Source organism: Gopherus evgoodei, chromosome 2 (assembly GCF_007399415.2).
Source record: "Gopherus evgoodei ecotype Sinaloan lineage chromosome 2, rGopEvg1_v1.p, whole genome shotgun sequence".
NCBI lineage: Eukaryota > Metazoa > Chordata > Testudines > Testudinidae > Gopherus > Gopherus evgoodei.
The window spans coordinates 29,013,347-29,028,873 of NC_044323.1; the positions used below are offsets into that span (position 1 = coordinate 29,013,347).

The following is a 15,527-nucleotide window of genomic DNA, read 5'->3' on the forward strand; positions in this document are numbered from 1 at the left end:
TCCTGTAGTAGGTGACTTCTGGGTATTCTTCTGGCCCTGTCAATCTATTTCTTCACTGCAGCAACTAGGTATTGTAGTTGTAAGAACGCTTGATAGAGATCTTGTAGGTATTTGTCTCTGTCTGAGGGGTTGGAGCAAATGCAGTTGTATCTTAGAGCTTGGCTGTAAACAATGGATCATGTGGTGTAGTCTGGATGAAAGCTGGAGGCATGTAGGTAAGTATAGCGGTCAGTAGGTTTCTGGTATAGGGTGGTGTTTATGTGACCATCGCTTGTTAGCACTGTAGTGCCCAGAAAGTGGATCTCTGTGGAGTACTGCAAAAAGGAGTCTGGAGATCATAGTGGATCACAATGTAAATATGAGAGAACAATGTAACACAGTTGAAAAAAAAAATTAAGCAAACATTCTGGGATGTATCAGCAGGAGTGCTGTAAGCAAGACATGAAAAATAATTCTTTCGATCTACTTCACACTGATTAGGCCTCAACTGGAGTATTGTGTCCAGTTCTGAGAACATTTCAAGAAAGATGTGGACAAATTGGAGAAAGGCCAGAGAAGAGCAACAAAAGTTATTAAAAGTCTAAAAAACCTGACCTATGAAGGAAGATTGAAAAATTGGGTTTGTTTAGTCTTGAGAAAAGAAGAATGAGAGGGTGTGAGCTAACAGTTCTCAATTACATATGATTGTTACAAGGAGGAGGGAGAAAAATATTTCTCCTTAATCTCTGCGGACAGGACAAGAAGCAATAGGCTTAAATTGCAGCAAGGGTGGTTTAGGTTGGACATTAGGAAAAACTTCCTGTAAGGATGATTAAGCACTTGAATAAATTAACTAGGGAGATTGTGGAATCTCGTCATTGGAGATTTTTAAGAACAGGTTATACAAACATCTGTCAGGAATGGTCTAGATAATACTTAGTCGGCCATGAGTGCAGGGGACTGGACTAGATGACCTCTCAAGGTCTCTTCCAGTCCTACAATTCTATGATTCTATGGCAGGGATAGGCAACCTATGGCACACATGTCAAAGATGGCACACAAGCTAATTTTCAGAGGCACTCACACTGCCTGGGTCCTGACCACCAGTCCGGAGGACTCTGCATTTTAATTTAATTTTTTAAATGAAGCTTCTTAAACATTTTAAAAATCTTATTTACTTTATATACAACAACAGTTTAGTTATATATTATAGACTTATAGAAAGAGGCCTTCTAAAAACATTAAAATGTATTACTGACACACGAAACCTTAAATTAGAGTGAATAAATGAAGACGTGGCACACCACTTCTGAAAGGTTGCCAACCTCTGTTCTATGGTAACCGCAGATGCTATTCTAACTGCTGAGCCTGCTGCATCCAGCCTAATCTGCAGAGATGTTTTCACAACTAGTCTTCCCTCACTGACCACGAAAGAGTACTTCTGCCTTGTGTTCTTCAGAAGCAGTTCTTTGAATTTCTCCATGGAGCTCCATAAATTAAGACTGTACTGCCTCAGCAGAGCCTGCTGGTTAGCAATTCGAAGTTGCAAACCCCCAGTTGAATTAATCCTCCTGCCTAATAAGTCCAGTCTCTTTGCATCCTTTGTATTTGGGGTGGAAACCTGATATCCTTATCACTCTCTCTCATTAGCCACTGTCACAACTAAAAACTCTGGAGGTGGGTGAGTGTAAAGGTACTCAAAACCTCGGGAGGGCACATAGTATTTTCGCTCTGCCCTCTTCAAGGTGGGTGGCAATGAAGATGGGGTCTGATGTAGAACCTTTATGGGCTCTACATTACCTCATTAATTGGCAGAGCTACCCTGGAGGGACCTACAATTGACAAAATGTCAATCAGACATGTGAGGACTCCCTGACCTCTTCAACCTGTATTCCCAAGTCTGCAGCCACTCTCTTTAACAACTCTTAATAGGCTTTAAAATCATCAGGAGGGAGTGAAGTTGCCTCCGAAGAAATTGCTTCTTCTAGAGGGGAAAAAGTCAAGACTGGAGGTGGTTGAATCTCTTCCACAGGCTGTTTCTTTGCCTATAGGACCTCTTCCTGATGTTCAGTACTGGCTCTGGTACTGGACTCTGGAGCAGCTTGGTGAGCAGACTCCCCCAGTCTAGACAAGGGCACTGAGTATGCATGGTTAGGGGAAGATCCGGAAGCTGGGGGTACCCCCGCCCTCCAAGAAAGGCCACGACACAGTGCCAGAACTCAGTGAACTGCCCATGTTGCCATGGGAGCTCCCATAGTGAGATCCTGATAGTGGCCAGGAAGAAAGCATCTGTGAGGAGACTGGTGGGTCCTGCTTCAGCCTTGTGATACTTAAGATCCCACCTCTGAGTCCAACTACAAAGATTCTCCTTCCTCTGACTATAGAGGGGCTGATCCAGTTGGGGCCAGGGACTGGTGCCAGGAGCATGTGATGGATGGTATGTCACCATCATTACTGGCTTCCCCTTGGATGGTGCCAAAGGGTGGGATGACTGGGAAGTAGGCAACTGTGGTACCGCAGGTTAAACAGTTGGAGCTGGTACCAGATGGGACGATGGTGCAGAGGGATCCTACTGCTGTACTGATGGAGACACTGGCACCGAGAGGCAGAGCAAATTTCTTACCGCTGCAAATGCCTCCAGGGTAGTCGACACCAAAATGGTATTTTGTTACTCTGCTGAATAAGTTGACAGTGCCACTTCTGGTACAGGCTCAACGATGCCCTTTTCAGTGCCAGAGCCAAATGAGCTAGCTGAGGCACTGGTTGGGAAGAGGTTTGCTTAGGTTTCAAATGAACTCTACTCAACTCCTTCTCACTCCTCTTACCAGACTGAGATGATGGAGATCTTCCAGGCCAGAACCTCCTTGTAAGTCTTATATTTCTTCCTCAGTACGAGTGAGGGAGATTGATTCCAGACTCCTATAACGCTGGAGGCATGTTTCTCACTGAAGCCCCAATATGTAGCACTAAGTCAGACCGGGATGGGTCTGACATTAGCCTGAGTGCCACCTCCATCAGCAGGAATTTCATCCTAGCCTCCTGATCCTTCTTCCTTCTAGGCTTGAATTCCCCATGAATCCAGCGCTGGTCTTTTACATGTGCTTCACCCAGGCACTTCAGGCAACTAGTGTGTGGGTCACTCACCAGCATAGTCCTTAAGCTAAAAACACATGTGTGGAAGCTCAGCAACTGGAGCATACCTTGGTGCCATCAGCAGAACCCCAAAACAGTGAAAAACAAGTTAATTTTTTTCAAAATACAACTAAAACTTACTAACTGTATTATATACAAAGCTGAGAGAAAAGCTCTTTTGGTATGAACAGAGGTTCCAGTGATAGCTATTGGTGGTAAGAAGGAACTGAGGGAGACTAGGAGTGGCTCTGCTCTTCATTCCTGCACACAATGGCACATAGCAGGAGAGGGAACTTGAGCCACCTACCGGGTACCCCTGAGGGAAAAAATTGGTGGCCATGTACTAGGCACACAGACACCATGAGTGGTATACACATCTTTAAGAACCACGACCAGTTAAGCCATTTAGTGGCTACTTTGTGTTGCTGGAGTAGTGCAGGCAGCTGGTGAACCTGACCCACAGTCTTTAGGAACAAATGATGATAATTAAAGGATGCCTCCATCAATCTTCTTGTTTTTTGGTGATATAAGTAAACAGTAATAGCACCTTCAGAAAACGCTACACTCTAGAGCCAGTGAAGACTGAGATGGCTGAAATACTGAGTGCACCCTGAAAGCTTGCAAGAGCTAATCTCAAATTCTTCAATAAAGAGGGTAGCCTAGAATATAAGGACATAATAAGGAAGCAGTAACAGAGAGGGGGACTGAATTTCTCAAAAGCCAAGAATCTTTTCCATTTGAAGATATCACTTATTTTTAATTAAAGCTTTGCAAGAATTGAAGAACATCTACTGTACTTCAGCGTTCAGCATTCGGTAGCAAGGTTCCACAATCCATACTGCTAGGTGAAGAGATTCCAGGTCTGAATGGAGAATGACTCCACTCTTGAGACAGAAGACCACGAACTACGGACAGGAGAGTATCAATACTGATGCGTCCAGATACCAGCAACCTGATCACTATATCTTCCTGATTGCATGAGGAAGAAGAGATAGCCGATGAAAAGTATAGAAAAAAAATCTTGATTCCAGAATTCTAAGATTTGTTTCATAAGTGTCAGACTCTGACCTAGTGTTAGAGTGGACTTTTCCCAATTTAGCTACAACCCCATAGTTCAAAAGAGGGTACAGTTAAATTGAAAAGATATATGAACCCTTTGAGTTGACTGAACTCTAACAATCTAATCCTCCAGCTAGCATAGTCACATACATATAGTATAAATATGATGTTATGCCTAGACATGCCGAGCAGATGGAGCTTCCAAGAACTGAGAAGCATCTGGGAAGTATCAAAGAAAAATCAGATGGGTGCACACTGTACTAGTAAAGGAAAGTTACTCACCTGTAATTCTGATTTAACAGTATTCCACTCCTGCTCCTGATTTCCTTTGTGTCAGACTGATGGAACTCCCTTGCAGGAATTTTGGTCACTTGCAGAAGCAGTAACAGGATAAGTAAGGCTCCTGATTATTCACTGCACGACACCCAAGCAGTTAGTCAAACTTTAGGGACCCAGGGATGCTCCAGTTAGAAGTAGAAATTGATGGTGTCTGGTATTTTCTTTGATTACAGTCTTTTTTATTTACATTGAATGTGGGAGGAACCAAGAACACAAGGAGCAGTTTCTTAGCTTACAGCCACAAGCTTCATTAGCCAATAGACTGAAAAGTTCTCTCTAGCTTTTTCCAGGGACACATTGTGCTCATTGCTGCCTGTCTTTCTTGCTTTTTTTTTTTTTGCCTCTCCTCAGTTCTGTCTGTCCTCGGTTTCTCTGTGTTCTGTCTTCCCTCAGACTAGAGTCCTGCAAATCTGCAGTAGGCCCTGGGTTTGGATAATGATCAGAGGCCAGATTCTCAGTCTGAAAAAGCAGCAAAGAATCCCGTGGCACCTTATAGACTAACAGACATTTTGGAGCATGAGCTTTCGTGGGTGAATACCCACTTCTTCAGATGCATGTACAGTCTGAAAAGATCAGCTTGTGTCACCTACAATGGAGTTGAGAACCATACCTGTTCTGGGTCAGTCTGAGGCTATTATGATCACTGAACCCTTATCTCTCCTAACCTTTGCAATCAAAGTGATATGTGGGAAAGCATATTGGAACCTCCCTCCTCAGTGGCTGAAGAAGGTGCTAATGTGATATTTTCCAAGTGCTGTGGGCAAAAACAAACAAACAGAGGTTTCTCTTTCAGGTGAGTGATAAAGAGATCCCCTTCTATAGTTCCGCACTGGAGGAAAATCTTAACTGCCACTCCCTGATTCATATATAGAGAACCCTGCCTTGAGTGAGTCCTATCCCAGTCAGCAGTTGGTATACAGACCTGTAGCACACATTTAACATCATCTGACACACGCCATTGAAAATCTGATTACTTTTAAGATCAAACTGTTCTCTCAGCTAAGCAACAGGCCCCACGGACCCAGGGACCAAAAGCTAAGAAGGTATTACCAGTGATTCAAAGAATCGATTGAAGGAATTAACAGGACCAAAACCAGCACCAATTATGAACTGTTTGATGTTCAGACCTGGTGAAAAAATCACACCCTGGTCCAACATAGGTAGCTGACCTAACCCCCGATGTAAACAGAGCTGCATCAATGGAAGAATTCTTCCATCAACCTAGCTACTGCCTCTCAAGGATGTGGATTATCTACACCAGTGGGAGAACTAATCCCGTCAGCATAAGTGGTGTCTACACTGAAGTGCTACAGAGACACAGCTGCAGCCACTGTAGTGTTTTAAGTGTAGACATATCCTCACAGACTCTATACTAGAATCAAGGCAGGCTAGGAGAGGAGGGAGGAGACAACATTCAAATATGGACTATGCAATGGCACAGAACAAATACAGTCAAACAATCAACCCCTAATTACCAATGAGAACATTTTAAACATACAATTAACTAAAACATTGATGTAAAGAAAGATGGCTTCTGAGCTTAAAGCCTATGGCAGCAAAAAAGGAATGGAGCCACAGGTTCTTATATATTCCAGAGTAATAACTGCTTTCTAAATAGTTCCAAAACTGCAGACTGAGAATTGTGCAGACCTCCCGAATGCATACCTAGAGAGACAACTCTCAAAAGAAAATCCAATCAAAATTTTTAAAAGTTTAAAAAATAAATCCATTCACTTTCTTTTCAAAGCTTAACACTACATACTTGTTTTTCTTCCTCAGATGCTGTTTCTAGTTGTGTTGTAGCTGATGAAAAACATAGCAGGAATGTAGTTATATCCTCAAGACTTTCCTTTTAAAGAGATAAGAAAAATATTTTGTACACAATCCATCCATATTCTTCTGAAACTCTGTATACTCTGACACTTTGTTTTAAGGAACACTTAAAGTATGAAAAAATATTGACTTAGATTAAATGAACCAATTAAATTCTAATTTAATCATGGAGGTGTTTCTAAAGTCATTTAATTTTCATTTTAGGCTATGTTTAGATTATTAAAATGGAAATATTTGAACACTAATTTATTTTTTTCCATTACAGTATTTCATTTCACTGCACAAGTTGAATAAGGGTAAACAGAGTAGTTAATTTCACATTTTGCTTACCGACAGTTTCACTTCCTGATTCTCATGAACTACCATAATGTTGTGTTTGGGTTTTCAAAACTGTAGGGAACTCTTTAAGTTAAAGAACACTGTTCAATATTTTTTTAATTATCAGAACATTTAAAGTCCTACTATGGTTTTATTTTTTAAGTAAAACTGGTTTCGGGGTGCAACCTATTTGATAGTAATATCCCTTTAAACTAAAAAAAAATTCAAATTTAAATAGACATTCCCTTACTGTTACACTTAGATATTGCAATTGATTCAAAGCAGTGTATAATCTTACATATGATGATAAATCAGTCTGATCTATCGGTGGTGGTGTTTTAAGCAAAGGATACTGGACATATGCATTAAGTTCAAATATCTATCCAGTGCAGGTTATTTAAAAAAAAATGAAAAAAAAAGTGTCCCACTTCTTTTAGGCTGAAACAATGAAAACATTTTCTTCAGCTATAATCTCTAAAAGTTTACCTCAGCAACTGTGTGATTAAAGCCTTGTTTATATGCAAAAATTGTACTATTTTAACTATACTGATATAGTTAAACCAGTATCACCCTGACAATGCGGATACAATTATATCCATATAAATGGTCTTACAGCAATATAATTAATCCTGTAGAGGGAGGGGGAATAAGCTTGTGGTGAAGCAGAGAAACTGCCGATCAGCACAGAAGGGGTTAAAGAGAGCCCTTGGGCCCAGGTATCCCCACCTCTTTATAACTGCAGCCAATGCCAGGACTGGAGTGGAGAGAAAAGGAAGAAGCCTGGCTCAGTTTGTGGCTGACTGGTGAAGAGGCAGAAGCTAGCTGCCTCCCTAACTCAGGGAAGAATCTCTAGCCTGTCTGCCAACACAGCCACCGGGAACTAAACACCCATCTTCCTGGCCAAAAGAGTCAGAGAAAGAGGCCTAGGAACACCTGGTCTAAGAGGAACCTGGATGACCAAAGTGCAGAGACCTTGTGAGTGTTCCGACCCTGCCAAACTTACAAGTGCAGCAGGATGTTGCCCAGGGTCCATGAGGAGGCACTACTAGAGAGAAGCCACCACAGGAACTTGAACTATAGGGGCCATGCCCAAACTGAAGGGGCAACAGTAGGAAGTAGCCCAGAGCAGTGGACATAGATTCCCTACTGGGAGTTCCCCTACTCAGAAGTTGACTTTTACAGGGAGCTAGGCTAGAACCCAGTGGAGTAGGAGGAACTAGGTTCCCCTAACCTTTGTCTTAAAGACTGAGGCATCTCAATCACAAGAAGCAGGAGGCAGGAACACACAGACTTCAACCACTAGGCAGACGGGCCCTCCAAGTTCCCTGTTACAAAACTATACTGGTGTAAGGCTGTTTATACTTCTATAACTGCATCTATTCTAGGCATTGTACCAGTATAACTAGATCAGTAAAAAATTGCACCCTTAACCACCATAGTTACACAAAAATTGTGTGTAGACTGTGTCAAAACCTAGTCCCAGATTTGGACCTTAGCATCCAAAATATGGGGGTTAGCATGAAAACCTCCAAGCTTAGCTACCAGCTTGGACCTGGTAAAGCTGCCACTACCAAAAAATTAGAGTGTTTTGGGGCACTCTGGTCCCCACAAAAACCTTCCCTGGGGACCCCAAGACCCAAATCCCTTGAGTCTCACAACAAAGGGAAATAAACCTTTTCCCTTCCCCCATCCAGGTGTTCCTGGAGAGATACACAGAAGCAACCTCCGTGAATCTAAGCAGAGGAATTCCACCCTCCCCCGTTTCCAGCCTGAAAACACAAGCACTTTCCTCTTCACCCAGAGGGAATGCAAAGTCAGGCTAGTAAATCTAACACACACAGATTTCCCCCTGACTTCTTCCTCCCACCAATTCCCTGGAGTCCCCCACTAAAGAAAAACTCCAACAGGTCTTAAAAGAAAGCTTTACATAAAAAGAAAGAAAAATACATAAACATGGTCTCTCTGTATTAAGGTGACAAATACAGGGTCATTTGCTTAAAAAAATATTGAATAAACAGCCTTATTTAAAAAGAATACAATTCAAAGCACTCCAGCAACTATATTCATGTAAATACAAAAGAACACATAAATCCCTATCTGATCTTTGGTACTTACAACTGGGAAACAGAAGATTAGAAAGCAGGAAATAGAAATCCTCTCAAAGCTAAAAGAGCATACAGGCAGAACCAAGAACAAAGGACTCACCCACAAACTTCCCTCCACCCAGAGTTGAAAAAATCCTGTTTCCTGATTGGTCCTCTGGTCAGGTGCTTCAGATACTTATTTCCAGGTGAAAGAGATGTTAACCTTTAGCTATCTGTTTATGACAGACTGTGCCTAAGTAAGCAAGTAACAGTACAGCTAAACTTCAAGATTTTGGGTTCTATTGAGCCCTAGGGTGTCAAGCACTAGAGTATCAAGTGTTCTGGAACAAACAATAGTGAAGAGTCTAGATAAACATTATAAAGATGTAAGTCAACTTTAGTTAACTGGCAATCAAGTGTTAAAAGGGAGCAAAACCCTGTTTGAGACTCTAGAGCTTTGTATCGCCTCGGATTAGAAGTTATCTACACAGTTTTTTCACTACAAAGTAACTTGGCATCAATATACAGAAGTTATTTTTAAATGTATCTGTTGTCTCATTCCACTTTAATGAATCCACTTTGAAAGCAACATAACTTTATTTTGGAATGAATGCCACTCAGGTTCATGTGTATGCATAACTATTTTGAATTAACTATAAAGCTTCAGATATTCCTCCCAGTGCTATCCCATATGGCATTGTTTCACATCTAGATGAGCCTGTCTGGTTATCTGTGTGCCTTCCACTGTTTCAGGGTCATCTTGATTAAATGTCACCTCCCTATGTCACCCCCAGCACATACCCAATTGCACCTCCTTTGTGATTCCAGCTTCTGACAAGTTCATATACCCTGAGCTCATTTTAGCAGCCATGCCCCATGATTCAGCATGGTTTGATCTGGAGGTCCTGGACTTCCTTGCCTTCTGAGGAGAGACAGGTTTCCAGTTCCATATTATCAAGCATCACCAGAATGTTAAGATTTATGAATGGCTATGCCAGTAAATGTACAAGAAGGAGTACTCCAGAGACACAGCTCAGTGCTGTGCCGAATCAAATGAGCTCTAGCAGAATTACAAGAACATGAGAAAAAAACAAGACCTCTTCCTCGTCACTTGGTAGAGGTGGAGCAGCCATAGAAATAAGCAGAGACTGTCAGTACCCAGTGAATCTCTGGAGAACGAGAGGTGATTGTTACCAAGAACGGGTCAGTGCCTAACAGGGGAGATTCAGGCATTTCTGTTCCTGTTACCAAGTCTTGAGGAAATCAAAATTCTTGCAGTACCAGAATAATGGACGGTACCAATGAAGCAGAGGTAATTGTCGCAAAAGACACCGATGGTACCAAAGGTCTCATATACTCCAAAGAAAGACCAGTAGATGTCAGTCCTGTCTTTTGCAGAGCTGAAGTGCTGGGTACTGAGGTCCTAGTACATGCTCTGTTGGTACCAATTTAAAAGAGCTGGTCTTCTCTCTGCCACTCTGATCACCTGATGATACTGATCTTCCACAGCCATAACTCTTAGAGTCCTTAGGCTTGCTGGTGGTCAAGGTATTTGAGGAACCTGCAGATTCATGGGTACTGAGTTGGAGGTTGGTAGGTGCCAAAGCTGTCTATCTGATCAGAGACCCTCCCTCCGAGGCTGCAGGGAAGGAGGGGCATATGGGCAGGCAGAACGGACACTGCTAAAATCTCCAATCTGAAGTGCATGGGCTGCAAGCTCACCTAGAGTGGAGCATGCATAAAGACACTAATCAAAGAATAATACTAGGTTGTCATCCTTTATGCGAGTCAGCACTAGAGGGAAATGAGAGACAAACTTTGACAGTGGGTTTCATGGATATTTGCTAACAGCAGAAGAATGATGAGACTTGGGTTCCATTCCAGGTTCTGTAGGGCAATGTGCTGTACTGGACACAAATGGCTTCTGACTCATCCCCAGCCCAGCCCTAAGAAACAATTACAGAGAAAGTCCAGCTTTGCCCCTGTGTCCTTGTGTTACAGAATGATCAATAGGTCTGCGGGAATGGCACGTGCACAGCCAAGTCACAAGTAGAAGCTGAAATGGATGCTCAGTTGCTCTGGGGGATCGTTTGTGCACAGTCCATTCTGCACTAGGAGGATAGTTTAGCTGCCAATTCTAAATCTCTTTTGGGCATGTGTGAACTAAGATTGTTCAAAGATTTGGTCAGATTTTGGCAGAATTTTATTGGAACATTAAAAGGCACATCCATGACACAAAGGTTACCCCCTGTCAAATTTCAGGTCCCTGTTTCAAAGCAGAAAAATCAGAATTTCTTAAAGAAAAGGTTGTCAGAATTTTTTTTTTTAGTTGTGAAACAGTATATTTTTTCCTGACTTCATTCTTAGAAATGACTCTCCATTTTAGCTGAAACTTTCAAAGGAAAAAAAAAATCACCCTGAGGTACACAGCTAAGATGGAAAATCTCAGTCCAAAGGGTTAACATTTGGCAAAGATGTATGTTCTTAATGAGAAGTGTTGGGCAATGTACATAAACGATGGCCCTACCTATAATACTTACTTTTAAAATGGTGTAAGTGAATCCCTCCTAGTGGGTTATACTGATTTAATTATATCAGTTTCTATACTGAGGTAAAATAAACAGATGTAGTTAAACTGGTACAAAAACTATTTGTAGAGTACCCCTTACACAGAGGCCAATCTTACTAAATACTGGTTTTAATGGGAGTTGAAGGTGCTCAGAACTTCTCAGGATTTGAGCCCTGAGCCCTTAAATACTGAAACCTTTGGAACATGTAACTTAGTATTCTAACTACCTTGGTATTTATATGCCTATTACCGAGCAGCTATTTATGTTTGCAAATTTACAATACTACATTATTTTTATTGATAAGAATCTAATAATTTTTTTTATTTAAAATTAGTGTTGGTGCTGACATTTTAAGTGAAACTATTAAATCTAGAAAAGAGTCCTGTGGCACCTTATAGACTAACCGACGTATTGGAGCATGAGCTTTCGTGGGTGAATACCCACTTCGTCGGATGCATGTAGTGGAAATTTCCAGAGGCAGGTATATACATGCAAGCAAGAAGAAGGCTGGAGATAACGAGTTTACTTCAATCAGGGAGGATGAGGCCCTCTTCTAGCAGTTGAGGTGTGAACACCAAGGGAGGAGAAACTGCTTTTGTAGTTGGCTAGCCATTCACAGTCTTTGTTTAATCCTGAGCTGATGGTGTCAAATTTGCAGATGATCTGAAGCTCAGCAGTTTCTCTTTGAAGTCTGGTCCTGAAGTTTTTTTTGCTGCAGGATGGCTACTTTTAAATCTGCAATTGTGTGTCCACAGAGACTGAAGTGTTCTCCTACAGGTTTTTGTATATTGCCATTCCCAATATCTGATTTGTGTCCATTTATCCTTTTCCATAGGCACTGTCCAGTTTGCCCGATGTACATAGCAGAGGGGCAGTGCTGGCATATGATGGTGTATATTACATTAGTGGATGTGCAGGTGAATGAACCAGTGATGGTGTGTCTGATCTGGTTAGGTCATATGATGGTGTCGCTGGTGTAGATATGTGGACAGAGTTGACATCGAGGTTTGCTGCATGGATTGGTTCCTGAGTTAGAGTTACTATGGTGTGGTGTGTAGTTACTGGTGAGAATATGCTTCAAGTTGGCAGGTTGTATGTGGGCAAGGACTGACCTGCCACCTAAGGTCTGTGAAAGTGAGGGATCATTGTCCAGGATGGGTTGTAGATCCCTGATGATGCATTGGAGGGGTTTTAGCTGGGGACTATATGGGATGGCCAGTGGAGTTCTGTTGGTTTCTTTCCTGGGCTTGTCTTGCAGTAGGAGGCTTCTGGGTACACGGCTGGCTCTGTTGATCTGTTTCCTTATTTCCTCGTGCGGGTATTGTAGTTTTGAAAATGCTTGGTGAAGGTTTTGTAGGTGTTGGTCTCTGTCTGAGGAGTTGGAGCAGATGCGGTTGTACCTCAGTGCTTGGCTGTAGACAATGGATAGTGTGGTGTGCCCGGGATGGAAGCTGGAGGCATGAAGGTAGGCATAGCGGTCGGTGGGTTTTTGGTATAGGATGGTATTAACGTGACAATCCCTTATTTGCACCGTGGTATCTAGGAAGTGGACCTCCTGTGTAGATTGGTCCAGGCTGAGGTTGATGGTGGGGTGGAAGCTGTTGAAATCGTGGTGGAATTTTTCCAGTCTCCTTCCCATGGGTCCAGATGATGAAGATGTCATCAATATAGCATAAGTAGAGAAGGGGCGTGAGTGGACGAGAGCTGAGGAAACGTTGTTCCAGGTCAGCCGTAAAAATGTTGGCATATTGTGGGGCCATGCGGGTGCCCATAGCGGTGCCACTGATCTGGAGGTATATATTGTCATCAAATTTGAAATAGTTGTGTGTGAGGATAAAGGCACAGAGCTCAGCAACCAGTTGTGCTGTGGCATCATCAGGGATACTGTTCCTGACAGCTCATGCTCCAATACGTCTGTTAGTCTATAAGGTGCCACAGGACTCTTTGCTGCTTTCACAGATCCAGATTAACATGGCTACCCCTCTGATACTATTAAATCTAGAAGTAAAACATATTTCTAAAATCTCTTAATATATGGAACTATAATTACACATACAACTGAGCTTTCCTTTTCCTTTTCCTCTTCCTCCTCCTCGTCCTCCTCCTCAACTTTCTTAGCATACACATATTCCATTGTGTGCACAAGCTGAAAAAAATGTTTTAACATACATTGTATGTTAATTAGTAAGCATATTTTCTCCTATTATCTTAATATCTCTCAAATATTTTTATTTGAACTATGAAGTCACAATTAATGAAGAGAAATTTATACCTCATTTAGATGATCAGTGATGTCCTTTAGCATCTGCAGTTCATCTATCATATCAGGTTTATTTTCAGATGGAATTGGTATGGAATACTTTACCATAGATTCTCCTGGAGATGGAGGTCCAAGCACCAGTGGCTCACTTTCATTTGCCAAGAACTTTATTTTACGTTTTATCTTTGAATTACTAGGAGATGAGCCTTGTAATACAGATGAACTCTTTTTAAAAATTGATGTTCCTGCATTTATTTCTCTGGTAGTGCTGGGTTTCATCTGCTTTGTTGCTTTCATATTGGTATTTGCATTATCTTTCCAAGCATCGATGACAAAAGATTTATTATATCACCCTATAAGCCAAAGAACAACATAATTGGGGGGGAGGGGATGTACACAATTTGCTGATTGAAATGTAACTCATTTATATTTGTTTATAAAAACATAAATTCCTTGCTTAGGCATCTGAGTGAATTTATATTAAAACACAATTAAACAAAATTAATTATTGGGTAGTCAACAAGTGTCTACAACAAAACTACTCATGTTTACAACCACTTTGTGCAGTAACTCTCATCATAATGAAAAGACACAAGGATAAGATCTCCAACCTATTATCTGAACAATTATAAACACCCTACAGTGAAGCTATTAAATAATTGCTTTGAGAGGTATGTAGGATAAAAAACTCAGGTAAAACACCCATGAGAGCTAATGATTAGGCAAAAGTCTGTGTGGCCTGGGCCTTGATCCTGCAACTATTTTCACAAGTGGACCCCTGCACCTGTGCTTCACCACTCAGTGGGATATTTTTGACAAAAAACTTAGTGTAGACAAGTAAGAGTAACAGCCAAAGTGAGCCAAAATAAATGAGATACAAAATTAAACAAAACTGAGTTAAAAATGCTATTCAGCTTACTTTTGTTCCTGGGGAAAGATCTACCAATGAACAAAAGAAGGTGACTATATTCACACTTCTTTTCATAACAGCACCTACTTCCTGTAATCACCACAGTGAGCTACACACATGCAAGGAGACTGCTGTGAGAGCTGCAGTGCTTCTGATGTTAGGTTGACTCGAATTCTCCTTTCATTTCACCACTCAAAATAACTACAGAGACACAGGACGGTATGTCTAGACTACGGGACTGTACCAGCATAGCTACAATGCTGTAGCTATGCCAGCATGAACCCATAATGTATATACACCCTACACTGACAAAAGAGTTCTTTCTCTCAGTGTAGGAACATCTCCCTGAGTGACAGTAGCAAGGGCAACAGAAAAATTCTCCCATCAATGTAGCTGCATTACACTGGTGGTTGGTCAGCATTTCTACTTCACTCAAGATGTAGCTTTTTCATACTGCTGAGCAACATAGCTATTCTCAGCCTAAATTATAAGTGTAGACCAGGCCATGCACTCTTGGTAACAGCAGTAAAAGTACTGCTTACATGTTCCTGTTGCTTAAAAAGATTGCAGTTGTAAATTCTACTGGAGGCAAGTTATTTTGTTCTTAATATGAAGTCTGGCAGAATATATCTGTATGCTGAAGCATGTCAAAGGAGGTGTGGGATGTTAGACACCCCTTCTCCCACACACAGTGCTGGGAATGGGAGGGTGTGATGGGGTGTGTACGCTGAATAGGTTAATGTGGACCTGAGAAGCCAATTATGTTACCTGAGCGCACCTGTGAGAGAATGCAAGCCAGACTTAACTGATGATGATGCCAAGATGGGGAGGGACTTGGCGGTGATTATACAGCCAAGAAATAGAGGGTATGTCTACACTACAGGATTACTCCGATTTTACAGAATTCAATTTTTGGAAACAGACTGTATAAAGTCGAGCGCATGCGGCCCCACTAAGCACATTAATTCGGTGGTGTGCGTCCACAGTACTGAGGCTAGTGTCGACTTCCAGAGTGTTGCACTGTGGGTAGCTATCCCATAGTT

The 15,527-nt window shown here is 41.7% G+C and overlaps 1 long non-coding RNA gene across 1 annotated transcript; it reads left to right on the forward strand.

Moving 5' to 3' along the window:
• The first annotated feature begins 233 nt into the window (after window positions 1–233).
• Window positions 234–12,905, forward strand: LOC115644844. Its single transcript, XR_003998604.1, has 3 exons — window positions 234–306; window positions 3,108–3,114; window positions 12,878–12,905. It is a non-coding gene; the product is annotated as an uncharacterized LOC115644844 (long non-coding RNA).
• The last annotated feature ends 2,622 nt before the right edge of the window (window positions 12,906–15,527 follow it).